We start from the raw sequence: 21,619 nt of genomic DNA on the forward strand, positions 1-21,619 counted from the left end.
CTTTAAACACACTGTTGCTGTAATCAATAAAAAAGCATTATTGTAATGCATTTTTAAGCAGCAAAATTGCAGGAGGTAATTTTGCTTGTAAGTTACAGGAAGAGAGAAAAAAAAGCATGTGTTTATGGTTCTGTATGGGGGAAAAGTAATATTAATGGCAAATGGTACCCTGGCAACTTGTTGCAGAGAGATGGAACCATTAATGTGATCCTAGCAACCAGGGTTTGATTAGTGGCTCTGGCACTGGAGGAACCAGGCAGGGAGGGGGTGAAGGGTCATGCCCACTTACCTTTCCCAGGAGGTTGCATGTACGTGGTGGCACACAGAGTCCCTGCAGTTTCCCTGCTGGAAAACCCACCACTCTTGATTCTCATGAGGCAGGGCTGTTTGGCTGGAGCACTCCTTCTGGAATTGAGGGGGCAGCCCCTGTGGTTCGCCCATGCCCACTGCACAGTACACACAAACATACACTTGCCCATGCCCATTGCACAATACATACACACACACACACGCTCGCGCGCGCGCATGCGCACACAAACACACACACACACACACACACACACACACACACACACACACACACACACACACACACACCAGTACTTAACTGAGTCCGTGTGGTGAGTTAGAGTTAACATATAAAACAAAACAAAATGATGAACCACCCCTAATAGCTGCCTGAATGATTGCCCCTCCCTGCTGACTCTCACTCTGGTAATGAATAGGTCCATTGGTCAGCAGGGGTGATGATCATTAGGCTGTTGGAAGGGGGAAATGCCAAAATAGAAATAGTAATGATTAATAGAATGGTAAGACCTTAATGAACACTGTTTCGTCTCATAGAGGAGTTCCTAATGGGAGTGAATGTGCATCGGGCTTCATCTCTGAGTCCATTGGACTACATTAACAAACAGGTTGGGGGTTCGACATATCAACAGAGTTGCTGTACGCAGACACTGCAGCATTACAGGCAGACTCTGATCAAGTACTTCAGCAAATGATAGGGTAATGGAATGTAAAGCTGAAGGCAAGTGGGATGAAACTAAGTACAGATAATATGCAATTAATGGGGGAAAGAAGAAGAAGCTGAGAACTGAGAAGGGAAAATACTGAATCAGATTTCACAGCTTCAAGGATCTGGTGTGGGTAGCAGAGGAGAAGGGAAATCTGAATGAGGAGGTCAATGCTAGAATCAGAGGGGCTGCAATGAACTGGCACAGTGTGTCAAGGTTAGTGTGTGACAGAAGAATACTAAAGAAGCTGAAAAGTAAGTTGTATAAAACAGTGGTGCAACCAGTACTACTATATGGTACAGAAACCTAGGCAGTGAAGGCGCAGCAATTGAGGAAGCTAGAGGTGATGAAGATAAGTGCCTGAGATGGATGGTAGGATGCACACTGTGGGACAGAACAAGAAATAAGGGCATCGGTGCAGAAGCCCAAGTAGCTCCAGTTGGAGGAAGATTCAATAGGAAGAAATTGTGGTGATTCAGGCACATGTGCAAGAAAGCAGAAGATAATGTAGTGACGATGATTTGGGACAGACTGGAAGAAGGCAAGATGAAATGAGGGCATCCAGCAAAGTGATGGCCGGATTCTGTGAGAGAAAACCTGAAACAGTCAGGCATGATTAACAGTAAAGTTAGGAAAGTGGCATTGGATCGAGATACATGGCAACAACTGACACAACACCCTGATCCAGTGTAGAAAATGGAAAAAGGGGATTGATGATGATGATGGCATGAAAGTAAATCAATGAAACTTATTTAAACGAAAAAAGTAAATACAGTGCTTGCAAATATAAACTTAAGGCTTCTTAGTGAAACTTTTTTGGGGTCAGCTCACACACAAAATGTCAGAAACATTCCACTGCAAGCCCAGATGAGCTGACAAATTCACCCAAAAACATTTTTGCAGAGGCAAGCTCCTTTCACCTCCCCCAAACATGGGGAGCTCTCCCCCTAGACAACTCTGCTACTTGTATATGCCAACTCTGAGATCATACCATCTATGAAAAGAAACATTGCTGAGATATTGCAGTTTGTCATTCATGGCAAAATGCCACAATCACACATTTGGGTTGTAGGCAGTAACACCCTCTAGGGTGTGTGTTATTGTGTAAATAACGCCCAGCCAGGGGTGTTCTGAGGCCTGACACTACTGGTGGAGGGCCTCTATACCCCAGGAAGGGTGTACAATAACAAACACCCTGGAGGACATTATTGTGCTTAGAGAATGGCCTGTCTGTTAATTTGCTTTGTGTTTGCTTTCACTGTGTGTATATGTATACATATAAATATATGTATATACATATATATATATATATATATATATATATATATATATATATATATATATACACACACACACACACACACACATATATATATATATTTATATATTTTTTATGTAAAATAGTTCATCTGCCTAATGTTTCAGATTTGCTGAAGTATATATAACTGTTGTTGGAGGAAGTACTTTACATCCAAAATATAAGTTTGGTAAGTGTTTTTTGCACACACACACACACACACACACACACACAAACATTAAGAAGTACATTTAAAACACACATGATTACACTCAGTTAATGAAGTCAACCATTACAAGTTTCATACCTCTTATCTATCCAAAATTTCCCAGAATGTTTAGATTTTTTTTTCTTAGTCTATTCCTCATAAAATTTGTGGTTTGCTGACAAATCATTGGGGCTTGATGTCACTAAATAATGAATTATATTTGAGTTTCAGACTTTCGTATCCTTCAGAAAATGCATGTTAACATAAATCCTGTTATAGAAACTTCCTAGTTGTATAATTGCAATATTTAAAATATGTCCCTATATTTGAGCCTTTACCCACATTATTTTAGGCTTTATCCAGATTTTTTGAGCTAAGAGAGTGATAGGTATGCATACCTCTAATTTTAAATAACTTGTAACCACTGCTGTATCACTTAATCTCTCTCTCTCACACATGCACGCGCACACACACACACACACACACACACACACACACACACACACACACACACTCTCACTCTCACTCTCACTCTCTTCTGCTTTCACGCACACAAGTACCCATACACAAACTGCAGAAACAAACACACTCAGACACATATTTCTATTTTTTGTTATTATCCATTTGTTTTAATTTTACAGTTGCAAAGCAGCAAAAGCGCTGGTTAGCGAGCGTAAAACACGAACACACTCACTGCTACTTTCATGCATGCATACACTCACACACTTCTGTATTTTTGTTTGTTTTAATTTTACACTTGCCAAACAGCAAAAGAGCTGCTTAGTGAGCGTAAAATAATGGCATCCATTAGCTTTGTTACAGTTTGAGCTCCAGAGCTGCTTAATATACTGCCATGAAGTGGTGGACTAATTTTTGAGTAGGCATTGCCTGCACATTAACATCCTTGTGGAGAACGTTCATTCTCCAGAGTAGTGATGTACATGTCACCCTTTCTCTAATTTACATTAGGGCATACCTTTCAACTGCCCTCATTATGAAAAATGTTCCTCATTTTGAGTCTTAAAAATTGTATGTTCCACATTGAAGGGGCTCGGCACACATTCATTTGTTAAGAATATTTTTAAGAAATACTTGTAACTAATACTGAATCAGCATAGTAATCCATCAGAAGAACACTTTTTTAAGTAAGAAGAAATGGTTATTAACTATGCTGTGAGTGTCCTAGTTAGCGATTAGTAAGTGTTCCACATTTTACCAGTTTGTTTTAAGTTATAAGAGGTAGTGCTCCTCATTTTGGTGATGAAGGGTTGAGAGATATCCATTAGCTTGTCAGTCACAAACCTTGCACCCTAAACATAGCCCAGTTACATTATCTGTACTGTCTGTTTTCAAAGTAAATGCTTCCAAATCAGTGTCATTGCAAACCATGCAGTACTTCAGCTGGTGAAAATATCCTAAGTTGCAGTTATTCATTTTTGATGTAGTTATTGTCCTGCAAGCATTTGCACTTGGATGATTCCTGTAGGTTGTCAGATAGTTTTTCTGTGAAAGTGTGATAAATACTGCTGGTTCAGCCATCTTGTGGTAAATTGTTCCAGGCAGCAGTGGCTATTTTGGTGAATTCTCTTTCATCAATTAAAAGACTGAAGATAGGTTGTGCAAGGGAGAAAAAAAATGCATTCAACTTCAGTTTTACTTGTGTGCTAATTACTAACAATAATTACAAATCAAGTAAAACACTGAGCACACAAAACATAAAGCACATAAAAAAATACACTATCCAGTAATGCATAAAAAAAATTGGGTCTTAAGTAAACATGCTAAATATAAAGCCAGGCAAAAGTGGCATATAAGAGGTAGCTGTCTGATCTTAAAGGAACAATCCCAGGGTTTAAAATTTGGGTCCACACTGCAACTAACCTAATTCACGCCCACTTTTCAACGTCACTCACATTCCCACCCACGGTGTCCTTTTTCGCTTAAATATCTTGTATGTCTACAACTGCAGTCCTATTTTGGCTACCACTGTCAACTAAGTTGTGGTTTTGAGGTCCTATCACAGAATCCCCAGATTTTTGCCTCACAGTTTTGGTCTGTTGCTCACAAGTCAGCAGTGCATGACATTAGAAAATAATAACAGACTTTTCAGTTTCAGATTTTACACCCTTCCGAAAATTAATGCTAACGCAAAACCTGCTATTCGATCAACTTTCTAAGTTTGCAAGAGGAATATTTAAAAAAAAGCTCGGATTTCTTGTGCTAAGAGGCTGAGTTGTATGCTATGGTTCCTCCTACTTTGCAGCGTCTCTGTATGATAATAACTTAGTTTTTAAAGCGATCATTCGTTATGGTTCATTTCTATGGTAACCACAATGAACGATCGCTGTAAAATGAAAACTTTTGCTGTCTGGAGCTGTTCCTCTAGTTATTTTAACAATTGTCAGGATTTCTTGCCCTATAGAGGCTGAGTTGTATGCTACGTTTGCAGCCTCTCAGTACGATAACAAGTTAGTTTTTAAAGTGATCATTCATTTCTAGTTACTTTCCCAGGGAAAAACTTCTATGTAGTGATCATTCGCTGAATGCAGCATTTGATGTAGTCATGTAATTGGATAGGGATTCGATGGAGATGTCCTTCACGGAAGTAATATAGGCCCATTGCAGCATAGTGATCCAAGACCTAGACCCTTGTTGTTTATATTCTTAGACTGTTAAAACCCATGTTTAAGGTAGCTATCCCAATGTTAAGAAATTCCTGGAATTTTTAGACTGAGATTGGATAATGACTTCAATAGTGACAATCATCTAAAGCCGAGGTTTACACTGCCTGTGCAAAAATGGGAAAAATGGGTTATGGATGGATGGATCAATTGGATAATGACTTGGCAAGATAATTGAACCTTTGTGACCACTGGTAGCGTCATTCATACATATTGTACAAGAAACTGGGACAGAAATGTTCATTGAGGCATTATTGAAGCTTAACGTCTTAACTATTAAATAAATCAACCTTTTTGTTGGTTTGATGAGTTTGGTTTTAGACAACAACACTATATATTTTGAAGGCAACATATATAAGCAAATAAGAAGGGTAGCTATGGATGCTTGTTGTGCACCAATACTTGCAAATTTGTAATGTCAACATGGGAGAAAAACAATATTTTTAAATTTTAATTTTACAAATTTTGCATAACTTACATTGTATACCTGGATGACACTTTTATTTTACAGATAGAGGCATCAAAATGTTTAGATTTTATTAACAATACAACTGATTTTTAAAGTTTACATCTCAAACCAGTACTGCGTCAGCTAAAAATTTAAATGTTACAATCACAAACAGAGATAGTGGGTTTGACTCCAACTTATGCCAGAAACCAACAATTAGCAATACCTATTCTCATTTCAGCAGTTTGCATCCCTTCAGAAGGAAAATAGTTTAGTTAAGGGGTAGTTTCTTAGGTTATCTAGAATGGTTTCCAGGGATGATATTTTTGAAACAGAGATCAAAACATAGTTATTTGGAGGGGAGCCATGAACTGGTAAAGCATTTAGAACTTCTCTCTGTCCATTAGTAGTATAGTGGCAGTCCTTGGGTACATTTACTATTTTCCATCCACTGGTAAATGATAAGACTTAATGGGTCAGGGACGAGCCTTGTGTTACATGAATAGGAGAGTCTGTTCTAGAGTAGCGGTATCCTCTACAAGATATAATTGCCCTCCAAACTGTTCTGTTAGTATTGCAGAAGAGGTTTATGTCCTTGTATCAAGTATTTACAGATACTGTTTGACTTGAAGATGTGAAGGAAGTTCTTCGGATATGGGTCAGATAATGCCTTGTATGCTACATACAGGTCATAGCTTAGCAAATCTGTAAGAGAATGACTATAGCAATACGGATTTGAGGTAGTCCATGTAGGATATATTATTTAGGCCTTGTATCCTTTTGAAGGGTATCTCTGTGGGCATTCCAGATGTTTCATATGCCTGGACAGACATTTGACAAAAGGGGCATCTTACTGAATGACTTGCCTAATAAGGGCTGAGTCGGTTTCAGATATTTCATGTGAGATAGACAGTTGAGGCCGGCAGAGAGGTGTGTAAAGTTTGAGCTGACTTTATCAGCCAGTAGGCTAGCTATATCTTCAGCTTTGGTGTTGGTAACAACATTTATAATCAGCTCAGTGCATTGTTCTGTTGTGCTCCTGAGTTTCACCTTTTCACCTCAAACTTGGCTTAGTTTAATGAAGCACCTACTTTAATTTAATGGCGTGGGCTCTTTTATTCTTTGTATTGCTCTTATTGCTTTTATCCAGTAATCTCTTTATTTTAAAGTTTGTTGATATTAAAGTTTCACAAAGGGATATGCTGTTCTACTCATGTCTACCTGGCACAGGTGTATGTTTCTATATATTAAGTAGAGTTAAATGGGCATTGTGGAGATTTGAAGCTTGCCAATATTTCACTTAGGAGTAGGCAGTTTATTTTAGAGAAATTTTAAAAGTACCAGGAGCAGAAGTGGTCCCATGATTAAATTTTATTTTGAAGAATACAGCATTATTGTCACTAACAACTGACAGACATACAAAGGATGGTGTGAAATGCCCCCATAGTATTAAGGCATTACCTTTCTATTCTTCACACACCATGCTGATAATATATTTTGAGCAGTTGCAGATGTTGCCATATAGACAAGAACATAAGAGTATTGTCAGAAAATGAGGGCACTTTTGAAAGGATTATCAAGATAGCTGTGAATCATACCTAAAACATAATTTCTGAATCATAGTTAATGAAGACTGCTACTGCACAGAAGTGCAGTCTGCGTAAAGATGGGTCCTTTGCATAAGTGTGCAGCTATGGCACGTAAGAGGTGAGCCCAAGAAAAAAAATGCATTTTATCCTGCAGTTGTTCTGGAGCAAAATGAAGTGATTTATAGACATTAATCACACTTGGCTTTATTTGTGTTTGTGCATCACAAATTAGTATACAGTTGCATAGTTAGAACATTATAACAACTCCATCTTTGAAAAGCTAATTTGTAAACTTTGGAAGTAGTTTTCTTAGGAATGGTGATTTGTCGAAGTATGTGGTAAGCTGTCTACCACCCTGAAGTTTGCAAACCTTGTCCAAGTATTTAGTTTAGCTAAGCCTAGCAATAAAAAAATGAGTCCATGCACCATCACGTGCATATGTATTGAAGTGGAAACATGGTAGCTAATGTTATCAGAACAATTTCTCCTTGCATATGCCTTGCAATTCTTATGGAGATGATATGACCTGCCTAGAGTATGTGATGTTCAGGTATAGTGATATCCTGTAGATGACCACAAACGTATATCCAGTTCCAAAAAATGACTCAGCCAGTAGATCCAAAGACAAAAAATTTATTGTAGTAACAGCTGTAAAGCACAAACTTTACTTCTCTCTAGCGCATCGGCAAATGCCTTTAACAGAATACAACCATACCAATTTTCAACTTCATTTATATACTAAAACATAGTCAATAAAACAATTAAGAACAACTCATTACAAGAGCCATTTCCAATTAAGGTCTCTATTTAACCCAATAGTGTACAGGGTGTGAAATTTTTAAATAAAAAAGTGCTTCTTTATATTGTAATTTACTTTTTAAACACATACCCCTTTCACAATACACTTTTTCCAAAACAATACCCTTTAATTTACTCCCGTTACTGTTATGATACGTTTTAAAATGTAATCCTAATGGGCTTTCCACCTTCTCATTTCTAATATTTCTTAAATGTTCTAAAAATCTGACACGAAAACTCTGTTTTGATTCCCCTATATAAAATAAATTACATTCACATTTAAGCACATAAATAATTCCTTCTGTCAAACAATTATAGCTGTTACACAAAGCAAATTTCTGTCCATTTATATTATCAAAAGTACATACTGTGTGACTACATATACTACAGTGGCCACAAGCTCGGAAACTGAGATCTGATATGGGTTTACTCAACCTTGTTGCAGGAAAATTAAACTGAGCATGCACTAACATATCTTTAATACTTTTCCCCCGTTTATATGACTCCATAGGTCTTTGAGGCAATAATTCTCTCAGAAAGGGATCCTGTATTAAATAGTTCCAATGGGTCATAACTATTTTAACCAGCTGTTCAGTATAGACCCCATATGTAGTGACAAAAAATATTTTATCCACTGGCTTATTATTTTTATTCCTATCTGGTCTGCCTTTATACTCTACTAATCTTTTATCTTGACTTCCTAACATGTCTATTCTTAGCTTGCTCAACACTTTTTACACTATAACCTCTGTTTTTAAATTTATTACATATTTTTTCTATTTCTCCCTCCTTTTTTCTACTATCAGTTGTTAACCTTGAAATGCGTAGCAATTCATTATAAGGAAGGGCAGATATTAAATGGGAAGGATGGCAACTTGTACCTTATATAAAATTATTTACTCCCTCAAATTTATAATGAACAGAAGTAACAATCTTGCCTTCTTCTGTCACCAAATTCACATCTAAAAATGTTACTCTTTCCCCACATTGTGCATCATCAAATTTGATTCCAAAAGTATTATGATCTAAATCATGAATACATTTATTTACACTAGACCTTCCACCTTCACATAGAAAGATTAAATCATCTATGTATCGGTAGTATTCTACTACATGACTTCTAAAGAACTCCATTCTATAAAGAAATTGTAGCTCAAAATACCCCATAAATAGATTTGCGTACATTGGACAAAAAGTACTCCCATCGCTGTTCCCTTAATTTGTTGGTACAAAGTACCATTAAACTCAAAAAAAAATATTTTTGAGACAAAACTGTACTAAATCCATTATAAAATGGGTTAGTGGGGTATCTCCCAAATGGAACCTAACAGCCTCAATACCTAATTCATGTGAGATGTTAGTATATACATTTTTAACATCTATCACTATCCAGTATCTGTTTTCATTCCATTGAATTTTACTCACCCTGTCTAAAAAATCAAAGGTGTCTTTAATATAAGAGGACAACCTTACCACTTTTAATAATAATTGTTCATGCAACACACTTCCAATATTGTGAAGAAAATAATTACATGCGGAAACTATGGGGCAACCTGGGGGGTTATTCCTATTTTTATGTAACTTAGGGAGACAGTAAAATTTAGCCATAGAGCATTTATCTATAGAAATTTTCTTCTCCACATCTTTCTTAGTAAAATATCCCAATCTGTATCCCCTTTGTATTAATTCATTATAAGCTGACAATGCTATTTCATATTCTTTCCATACTGCAACTCTATATACCTCACCATTGTTAAGATTATTCATACACATTTTGTAATACTGTTCAGCAGTCATAACAACTAATTTATTACCCTTATCTGAAGGTTTAAAAATAATATCATTTCTATTTCTCATACCTTTTAACACCTCCCATTCATTTTTTGTTAAATTATACACAATGTTATTTGTTTGCTTAAAAATCTCTTGTATAGAATAATTTACCATATTAGAGAAATATTTAACTGTTTCATTAGTGAAAGGAGGTATATAGTTGCTTTTACTACTAACTTTGTCAGTCAGCAATAAACAATAAGCATTCTCAACTTCACAATTTTCAAAAGAGGAATCACAATAATTCCTGTAGGGATTAATACTGACATCAGGATTGAACAAGCCACTTGTGTCTTCATGAATGATAAATCTGGTTATCTAAGGTTATACTATCAGTTCAGTTTATATACAGTAAGTTGACCACAGTGTACACTGTTTATTTTTTCATAGTAATATCTGTTATCCAGACATGTCAGAACAGCAGTGGGTGTAGGCTATGACTGCATGGTACACATCTTCCAAGATCAACCATAGCATGAATGGAACAGCATTACAGTGATATCATAGGTACTTCTTACTCCAGTATGACATTTTTGTGTATTCACTGGCAGTCCACTGCTGCAATTACAAGTGTAGAGGCTGTGCAGTACAGTAGGCATATGCTGGCACTCATGAAGAAGAAGATGACAGTAATACAGAAATCCCTGAATCACAGTCACATGTCTCAGTGGGACTGTTTGTCTCTATTCTGGATAGACATCCAGCTGCAGTACATAGTAAAGATGCAGCCTTTTTCACAAATGAACCTGAGGCTATATAGCATAGGCCAGTCCTCCGTGATGGGGCAATGTGGTTTCATGCACCTGTAGTGCTACCATGGAACTGTTGCGGATGAGGAGTGCACTTCATGTGAAGATATAATCCTCGGTCTTGTAGTGGTATCCAGCAGTGCTACTTACTGTGGATGGCTGCTGCTATTCAGGTAGAGTTCAGGATTAATCAGCAAATGTACTGCACTATCATCCAGGTGCATTCTGTGGCTGTCCAGTCCATTATGGAGCTAACTGACATTTTTGTAGTATTCCTGATGATGTCATTCAGAACTGCTAGGTGTTCTGTATGGACATGAAGTCCAGGAACACTGTAATGATCTTATGAGGACTATGGTTACAGACTGCTTCCATCTCCAGCTCCATGTGCAGTCATCAATGCCAGGATTGGCTCTATTGCCTGAGAACATGGTACACTATGTAGATAGGTAGGGGTGGGGGATTGGGAGGTATACAGTTCTCCCTTATGTCAGGCAGTGAATCATAGTCTGCCTCCCCTCTGCAATACTACAGTTACATTCCAAAAGTATTGTATATAACAATCAGACTGTCTTCCATTGTGACATCCAAGTGAACAGACAGAAGATTTTATCTCGTACCTTTTAGTATAGCTAAGTTTAAGACTACACTCCCTGTCTCTGTCCCACAATCATTTAATCTGACATAATAAATTTATTAAGAAGCACAAATGTATTGTGCGTTAAGGCTTCTAAATGAGATTTAATAGCAATTCAGAAATATAGTTAGTTTACTGGTGTCACCAGTGTGTGTGATTGACCCCAGTATGTTTTAGGCAGTAAAGGGCCAAGATAAATACAGGAGAGGCAAAAGATAAGAGGGTTAGAGATGGTGTGTCACAACTTAGCACTTGGGCTACCCAGAGAGGGGAATTGCAGGTGGAGAGGGCACAGAGTGTGAAATGAAATTTGCTTGTGCTGGGTGACCAACCTTTATCCAATTCTGGGAGGCAAAAAGAAGGAAAGGTAGCTGCTGACTAGAGGATATTATTGTACTAATGAGCAGATGGCCCTGTCTGCTACAATTCTGTAAATCTTTTGTTTAAGACTAATATAAATTATAAAGTATATGTTGTGTTAAATTAATAACAAATTATCAGCTTCTGGTACCAGAAGGTAAAATGCACTGGCCAGACATGTATTGATCCCAAACATGAATACAGTTTTCTATTAATACTCAGTTATAGTATTAACAACTACCTACTGTGATCTGCAGAAAATAAAATATGACAATGCACCTGTAGCCAGATCATAGAACCCATCAATGTGAAATGGTGTTTAAATCACACTGGATACCGAGCAGCAGCAGGACTGTCCTGCTGCTAAAGTAACTCTTATCAGTCTTTGGTATTGTTTACCACTGTAAGCAAATTTGTCCACTAGACCATCAATACATTATCCACTCTAAAAAAATCTGATGCAGTCTGATGTCTCCCATTTGCAATTGCAGTAGATAAAATAACCTTTTTCAAATTTATCCCACTTTGTAGAATGAATCTACAAGAAATCAGATGTCATCAAACATTTACAATATGTAAAACAAAGCTAAACATCTACCTTATAAAAAAATGCAGATGCTTCAAGCACATGGCAGACATGAGTGATACTTGTTATTAGACATCAGGCAAACATTTGCAATTCAAAAATAAGTTTCCAATGAAATTGAAACAGAATTGGCTACACTGCTTGAAATTGTAATTTATCATTTGTAAATAATGTCCATAATAGTATAAAGAGTACCACAGCTATACTCCAAATACAAAAACCTAACAATTGTGTTAAACGTCTTTCTGATGTATGAAACGCAGTTAACAAAGTATTGTTAAGCATTCGTTGCTATTAAGCCCCTGTATTGTGCTACAGCATAATATCAGTAGCTACAAAACAGCATGCAAAACATTTAGCAGATTTAAAATCTGATATATTTCATTATCACTTGTATGCAAATAATATATTCTGAGTGTGCTTACAAAATATTTTGCCTCTGTATTCCATTATGATGTGTACATTATTGTCTCTGACATGATACTGTTGGGCACAGTCCTGCTTTTCTACAGACCCTGGGTCATAGATTACAAGTGTCAACTAAGTAGACAGCTAACCTGCTTAATAAATAGCCCGAGGCAAACAAGTTCGAACCATGTCAAAATAAATAGTATTCATGATGGTAGTTTGGGAATAATACATTTCCTTATATTAATGAAGATTACAAGTAGTGCTGCTGCCCTACACACGGTATCATTAAGCATGAAGTAAAGTAGTTTTATTTAATATATTATACTGTTTGTTCTAGCTGGCTGTTGGACCGTCCCAGAAGACGCCAATTAAAAATAATAAATGCAGTGACAGTTATGCATAAGACACAAAGGGCAGTCGACAAATGGCATTTAAAGAAGCCATTGAATATCAGAAACGTGAACATTTTATTGAACTGATTAGCCTGCTTATTCTAATCATCAGGAGTGTTTGTTGAGCAGTCTCTGATCTGCTGAGTTGGTGACAACTATGGTTTTATAATTCAAATTTTGTTCTGTCTAGTGTGGAACATTCAATCACCCATTTACAAATATGCATTCTTTAGTACTACCTACAAAGACTGAGACGTGGTTGAATTCATTGCAAGGAAAATGAAAGTGAAAGAACAGATTGATTTAAATTATGAAAAAAGCATTCCTGTGTCTGGATTATAAATCAATTTTCGTGAATGAATGGTTCACCAAGGGTCATTGTTTTTTAATTTAATTCACATTAAGAGATGGTCATTGACTATCACTACTCCATTTAAGCATAGGGGATCTTTTATATATAGATAGATGCTAGGCCACTACACCAAATGAAAATCTTAAACATTAACATAAATGGAATTTACTCTTTAGGCTCTGAACATGGATTAGGCTGAACACCCAAAGTCTTACAGCATTACAAGAAACTCATTTGTCTCTCCAAGAGCACAAAAAAGTTTTAAGGCTGGAGTTATGACTTAATAATTTCATCCTCACATCTGACTGATAAACAGAAAAGGGGTGCATTTCTAGAAAGGAAAGGGTGCACTATATTGGAAGCAAACTCTCTGCTTGGAGGAAAAGTGGTGGGTATCATAGTTTGGGTGATGATCAGAGTTTTAACCTTAGATCATATATATCTCTACATCACAATAAGCTTAACATATGTATGGCAAATTCTATCTTATATTCAGGAAAAAAAGGAAAGCTAGTTTTAATGGGGGATTTTAACTGTCTCATGGTAGAAATGGCTACATCAATACCAAAGGTACCTAAGATTACCCCTACCCACAAAATGTTTAAAATCTTAGGCAACTGATATGATGGTTATTGATATGGGACTTTATATTTACCCAAGAAATCCTCAGTTTTACATATTATTCCTTAAGACACAAGGCATTCAGTTATATTAATAGGTTCTGTGTAGACGAAGAGTTTCTAAATTTGCTCTCAACATATGAGGTAACCCCTTGTCCATATTTGAACCATGATGTATTCTGAATCACTTACCCAATTTAGTTCCGCCTCTTTCCAAAATCTCAGGGATGTATTCATACTATACCAAATGCATGGATTGCTTGCTTCAGGTGTCTGGAACCACCCAAGATTTTCATCAGGACCATGTGGGTGTGTGGAGAATACCAACCACGCATGTCATTGGATGCATACAAAGCAAAACTAAGGATATGGGCTAATGGTCTCTGGAAGCACTATAATAGTGAACTTAATCCTCTACAGACAAGATATAGGGAATTAGTATCTGCTAATTTAAGATACTGCGGTGGTGGTGCTGCGGTAGCGTTGTCGCCTCACAGTAAGACGTCCTGTTCGATTCTCAGCTAGAGTTTTCTGTGTGGAGACATGCGTGAATGGGCATACCTTCGTTGAAGGTTGTGTGCCAGAGCTGGCAACTCGGCACATAAAAATCTACTGCCAATCATTAGCGGACCGGAGTTCCGCTGTGGCGACCCCTAACCGGGAAAAGCCGAAAGACACAACAACATCTGCTAATTTAAGATAAAGTTCACAGATGTCATATGTTCAGCTTAAAGATAAAGCAGGAAATCCAAAATAGGCAAACTGAAATATCCCTTGACAATCTGTGGTTAAAAATACTTTGAGATTTCCCCTTAGCTTTCTACTAGGCTAGCTCAGAAAAACAAATTTGGTTCTAGAGGTCCATTTCTGGTCTTTCCCAAGAGACAGTACAAATACAGATTTATGAAAGTCCTAAGTGACTTTCTGGAATTTGTTGGAAAGCTTTATCAATACATTTTTGGAGGGTATCCCTTCAGCATACAGTAAGCAAATCAGAAATCATGATGGCTAGCAAACATTTAAAAGTAAACAAAGCATTGGGCCCAGATGGACTCAAAGCTGAGTTATCTATGATAACTCTTGTCTTTGGAAAGCATGTGCTTTAGCATTAGATGGGAAACTAATCCTCCATCATGGACGTATTCTCAGGTACTTCCCATACTAAACACAGGAAAAGGCACATCCAAACCAGAATATTACAGGCCACTTTCTCTTATAAACATGGACAGTAAGATTTTACAGGGCTATACTCAATAACAGCAGCATCTCTACTTCCCTAATTAGTCCACTTACATTGGGTTGGCTTTGTCAAAGTTAGATCCTCCTTATGAAAATAAATAAAGAAACTGAGTGCGGTTTAGTAGGCAGAACTTGAAAAATCCAGAATATCCCTTCAGAACTGTTGTCTGTAGCCGACAAAAAAGCTTTTAACATTGGTAGCAGGCATTATCTACATCAAATGGTGAATGTGTTTGCTTTCCCTCCTTCACTTGTCTACTTAATTCAAGCAATGGGCTGTTTTTCCACATTAAAAATAAGACCTAATGGATTCAGACATTTCCTCTTAGCTATGGGAATAAGACAAGACTGACCATTAGCTCCACTTTTTTATATTAGCAATAGAGCCTTTAGTAGTTCTCCTTCAAGAAGAACTTCAAAATTTAGAGGGTGAGTTCCTTGATCTGCATCAGTACAATGAGGTCATGTTATTTGCAGATGATCTGTAAGTGCTGTTAATTGACCTTTAGCATTCCCTCCTGGTGGTCTGGTGCATACATTTCAGGTTATAAAGTAAATCCTACAAAACCCACCTTTTTTGTGTTCAATACCTCATTGCCGCTGGATAACTACAACTGTCAATTCTCCATAGTTTACTTATCTAGGTTGTCTTTTGGCTCCTACCCTTTAGATATGAGAAATTTAAACATGCAAAAGATCCATTTAATAGTGGCTAGCACTTTAAAAGAATGGACTGAGTGGTCTGTATCCTTTGAAATTAAACTGCAATTAATTACAATGCTACTCTAGCCTAATCTTTTTTACATTTTACAGGGACTCCTAATGTATATCCCTGCAGCGGCTTTAAAGAAATTGGATTAGCATCTACTAAAATTTCTGTGGTTGCCTTGTTTACCCAAGGGAAACTTATTTCTTTGTTATTGTTCAGGTGATCAGGGCAGGATTAGACTTCACACTTTATTAACACCTGATATGTCAGCATATTACGCTAAGAGATACTATATACTCCAGGTTCCCCTCCTTCACGGATGCTGTCATTACAAGGTGCCATTTTTCCTACCCTAAAGTTCTCCTCCACTCTCAGTCCTACCATCTCATACTTGGCATAATATTCTTTATTATGTGCAAGGGCCAGGGGAATAAATGACATATGCCCCTCTACTGAGACTTTGTGATATATACAAAATATTTCAAGGCATTTCCACCATATTAAAATACATGCTCTGAGCAAAGCTCTGAATATACTTATTTTTTTCATTTTGAAATGCATCCTCTCTCTGTATAAATATTTTCCCAGTTTTCCCTATTTTTCTGTGACTAAAAAAGGCATTTTTTCAACTTTATTCTTTAGAGGGCCAAAAACAGCTCTCCACCCTATTTACTAAATGCTCTTTACCAAACTATCAAATCATATTATTGTGATCAGGTAATTCTTTATGCTTATCCAGCAGGCTGCTGTTCGTCATTTAATGGAGTTGAAGTCTGTAATTCTGAATTTGATTTTGGTCAAAAGAGATGCTGCTGTAATTACTATTTTGAGAATTTCAATCATTATTCAGTTTTCCCTCGCAATTATTACCTAACTGAAGACTTTAAAAGAAACCACTGAAAAAATAATTTTGTCACTAAAGATGATAAACCTTATGAGAATTCGTAAGACCTCATGGACTCTCATTGAATCCCATAGGTGGATGTTAATTGCGTTAAAATACTTACATCAACTTTTCATTACGACAGACTTGCTCCATAAATGAGCTCTTACATTATACTGTCAGTGTTGGAGATGTCAACAAGAAGCAGTGGCAGTATCTCGCTTACATACAATATGGGCACTTCACAAGACACAACCCTTTTAGGAGACTTTCTGGTTTAAAGAAGGTAGGATATATTCCTTACCTCCAGAAATGGAAGAGATATGATTTCTGCTTGACACAAGAATCCCCAGATTTCTGCAAATCCTAATCCTAACTGCTAAGAAGGCCAGCACTCATCACTGGAAAGATGCAAACACCCCAACAATCACTCAGTGCTGGCGTATGCTGCAGGCACTCCATTCAGAGGAGTTTATTTTGGCCAAGAGGAAGCATCAGGAGTTAAAATTCCAAGATTAATGGGGGATAGGTACGGAAGCCTTGAGCGTATCTTTATTTTAATATGTGTACATTTTACTATCCATTTTACTAATTCTACTAAGTAATTTAATGAATGACAACAGATGTAGGCCCAGAAATCACATCAGATTAGTACATTTTGGTACAGCTGTGTAAATTATTTTTTTATTAACTGTCATAACTGTAATATTCTCACTCAGCCTTACTTAAGCAACATGACCCGAGTGAACCATGTAAATAGTTTTGTTACTCTTAATGTCTGATCTATAAAAATCTATTTTTTTCTTTTTTTTTTTTATAAACTTCTTAGATATACAAGCTATACTCCTTTTATATGTCTGTTAGCCACTATACATGTTAACTATTATAGCTGTACACATTTGCAATGATAAGTATGAAAAGTATAATACTGTGCATATCAAGTATTTGGAATTAATTACTGTGTTATTACTCTGTGTTACATTTCACACAGTTCCACTTGTCATTGTAATAGAATTTATCCTAAGCTATACAATATTTAATGTCTTTTTCAGCTGTTTTAACTAACTGTGTTAAGACAAAATATGTATTCCCATGTAGAACTGTATTATCCATTGTAGTATTGAACAATAAAAGAGTTCAGCTATACTTTATATATATATATATATATATATATATATATATAAAAATTTCATTTTCACATGTTCCTTGAAAGCCTTAGGACCAGAACATAGTGTAGGAACTTATGTACATTGAACTGGCACAGCTATGCAGTTTAAAGCAGAAAAGGAGCTCTTGCATCCTGCTTGGTAAATATTATAATAATGTTGCACTCAGAAATTTTTGCTGAATTATATATCATCTAGCCTATCCCCAAACCTCATGGATATAAAACTCACATTTACTTATTGTAAAGGTAGATATTTGAATAGCCATTGCAGTGTGGAATGTATCATGCCAAGAGTAGCATATGTCTGGCAATCCACAAAGCCTCAGGCTCCTTCATCACCTGCAATACATCCATCCTTACTATTAGAGGATGTTAAGGCATGTCCTAAGACATTTCTTGCCCAAACTGGTGAGAATGATGCCTAAAGCTCTCAGTAAAGACATGGCAGAAGAGCAAAATAGAAGGGTGTTCCACCCCAGCCATGGAAGAAAAATTAGGGGATGCGGGTGGGTGCAAGTATTTCAACAGTGTTTCAACGGAACATCTGCCAGTATAAGGAAACAACACAACTCTATTATGTTCTTCACTGGATCACTGTAATAGTAGCTACTGCAGTATGGGATGACTGCTAAAGCTCAGGAACATCTGCCAGTATGATAAGGAAACAACACAACTCTATTATGTTCTTCACTGGATCACGGTAATAGTAGCTACTACAGTATGGGATGACTGCTAAAGCTCAGGAAGAAGGGGTAGATACAGAAGGACTGTAATCCAGGATTCCCTGAAGGACAGCTCTAATGAAGTCTGCTCTAGCTCTGCAAATAGCATCTAACTTGAAAGCTTTGATGAAAAAATGAAGACATGACCAAGTATCTGTTTTCAGAATAGATTAAAAATCTAGCACTTTCCATGAGAACTCAGAAGTAGGTACTGCCCTGATAGAATGAGCCTTGATATTGTTTAAGTGATTTTTACAATTGTTAGAATAGCAGAATTTTATAGCATAGGAAAGCCATCTAGAAACAATTTGTTTAGATCATTAGGGATCTTTTTTGCCACCATAGCACAGAGACCTGTAAATGGGTCACTTTTCAGGCCCATCCTTACACTTAGCAGGGGTATCAGAACTTGTCAGAGATTTGGGATACATGGCTAGGCTTAAAAAGGCCCATGTGGTTGGTAGCCTAGTAAACAGCTATGAACCTAAGAGTTGATTTGATTTCTTAAACTCTTGTTTGTTCATAATAATATCTCAGCTATCTGTGGGCATCTAGGCAATCTAAAATCACTATTTTTTTTCATGTGGCATGTCAGGATAGAAAACAGGTTGACAGATAAACTGACTGACAGTGAATTCTCAGACAAGTTTAAGCATAAAGGAAGAGTTGGTTTTGAAACCAACCCTTTCTTTCTGAAAGATAAAGGCCAAATAAAGACAAGGGCTTGCATGTCAGATATCCAGCTAGCAGAAGTCAAAGTTCCCACCAGGGCAATCTTCCAAGTTAAAAACTTTGGAAATGAACTGTACACAGGTTTAAACAGTTTCCTTCTTCAGAACAAAGTTCAAGTCCCCAGATGTATCCGCCTTCTTTCTTGATGGACTGACATGCAGAATACACTTTTTCAAAATCGTTGGCTTGAGAAAAAGAAAAAAAACAAGCGATCCAATGTCAGGCAAATTGAAATGGCCAAGAGATGTACCTTTGTTGCAGCAAATTCTAGTCCAGAATAGAACAAATTGCACATGTAGTGAGAACCGGGAGGTGGAGGCATTTGAGATGGGCCCTTTCATCTGACTAAGAAAGATTTCGTAGCAATATATGTTTTGCCTATTTTAACACTTGCTGCATATCCTCAAAAAAAAAAATCTGCCTAAAGGGATCAAACGCCTATAACCCATACAGTTAAATTGGGATTTTGATCATTGTAACCAATCAAATATCCATTGTCCTGTGTCAATATGTCCACTGTCTGTGAAAGGTTTTCTTAATTGCCCCTGACAAGTTGCAAGAGAAAACAGAAGTAATGCAGTTTGGGCCAAAAGGAAGTTAGCAGTAATATATTTGAAAAGTCCTTCCTGATCTTGAAAGTTCTTCGAAAATTGGAGGAAAAGGAGAAAGGTACAAAGAAACATCTCTGTCGATGTGATTAAAAATGTATCTTTTTTTTCTCAGGACTTTTTGTAAGGTGTTATTGAACAGAATTGCTGTAATTGCCTATTTTGATAGGAGACTGAATTATCTGTTTGGAGAGTTCCTCACTGGTGGATTATCTACAGGAAGACCCTTGGCTGTATTATCCACTTGTAAGGATATGTCCTGGACCTGCTCAAAGATTATGTTATAGTTCTTGCTCTTCCCTAATGTATGTTGCTTGTAGGGGTATGTTGTGCTGAACTGCTATGTCCTAGGCAATTGTGTCTAGTTAGCAAAAGGGCTATTATCTTTCTCTTGTTAGTTTAAGCCCTACATCACTTTGATGTTGTCTGTGATCACTAACAGAGTTACTAGAGAGCAAAGTTGATTTAGGACTTTCAAGGCATTTATTAGGGCCATCATTTCCTTTAGGTGTTATGTGCCTTTGTGCTGCGGGTCCTAGAAACTTTGAACTTTTACACCTTGAAAAACACACTCCAATCAAACATCTGAGACATCTGTAGCCACAGACTGTGACTGGGTTAACAATGTGAGATCTCTTCTGGATTGTGTTAGACATGATTGGACCACTAAAGGTGCTCTTTCTTCACAAAGCTGTGGACAGGAATTGAAAAAGACAGAGGATGAGAATGTTTGGCTCAATGTCGTTCTCATCTGAATCTTAGCAAATGGAATGATAAGGATGAAAGTGGTCATAAAAACCTAAAACTCATGATTTCTCTTGCAGTGGACATTGTCTGTTGCAAAAGACTGAGAAAGCGGTAGTGGTGCAAACTCAGATTTTGCTTGAGGGAGAATGGCTGTCATCAGATAGCTGTCCAGAAGGAATCCCAGAAAACTAATTTCTAAGAAGGTACCAAGGATGATTCATTTATATTTAATCTGAAACCTAGATTATTGAGAAGAGTCATGGAGAAATGTTATGCTGCTACAGTGTTTTTGTTAGTAGGTGTTGACATAAGGCAATAATCCAGGCAGAAGTATATGTGTATGTCCTGAAGCCTGTAATGAGCAAGGCACTTAGTGAAGACACTATGGGAAGCCGAAGGACCAAAGGACAAAAAAGTAGATGGAAATGAAATCCCAAAGCAAAAAAAAAAAACTTTAATAAGGACTGTAGCTTCTGTGAATGGGGATATGAAGGTAATCATCTTTAATGTCTAGTGTGACCAGGAATGCTTCAGAGGAAAAGAGAGGAAAGAGGGTTTGCAGAGATAGCATTCTGAATTTTGGGATGTATAAAAAGTTGAATTTGTAAATGTCTAGAATCGGTTTCCAGTTCCTTCTTTCTATAGAACCAAAAGTAGTAAATAAAATCCTTTTCACAGTAGTTCTAAGAGGACTTGCTATGACCCCAGAAGTAGAAGTCCTGATATGATCTGAGGAAATAAGATGAAACTAGATGTCTGGAGATGGAGGAACTCCTTATATAATGGAAAGTGGTACACACTGGAGTCACTCACCTACAAACCCTCAGTGAGGTCCTG

At 37.0% G+C, this 21,619-nt stretch overlaps 1 protein-coding gene across 1 annotated transcript in view; it reads left to right on the forward strand.

Moving 5' to 3' along the window:
- Positions 1–21,619, forward strand: part of RPGRIP1L (RPGRIP1 like) — a 1,932,928-nt gene that overhangs the window by 1,082,549 nt on the left and 828,760 nt on the right. The gene's annotated exons all lie outside the window — the stretch shown is intronic.

This window comes from Protopterus annectens, chromosome 8.part1 (assembly GCF_019279795.1).
Source record: "Protopterus annectens isolate FY-2018-M chromosome 8.part1, PAN1.0, whole genome shotgun sequence".
Taxonomy (NCBI): Eukaryota; Metazoa; Chordata; order Ceratodontiformes; family Protopteridae; genus Protopterus; species Protopterus annectens.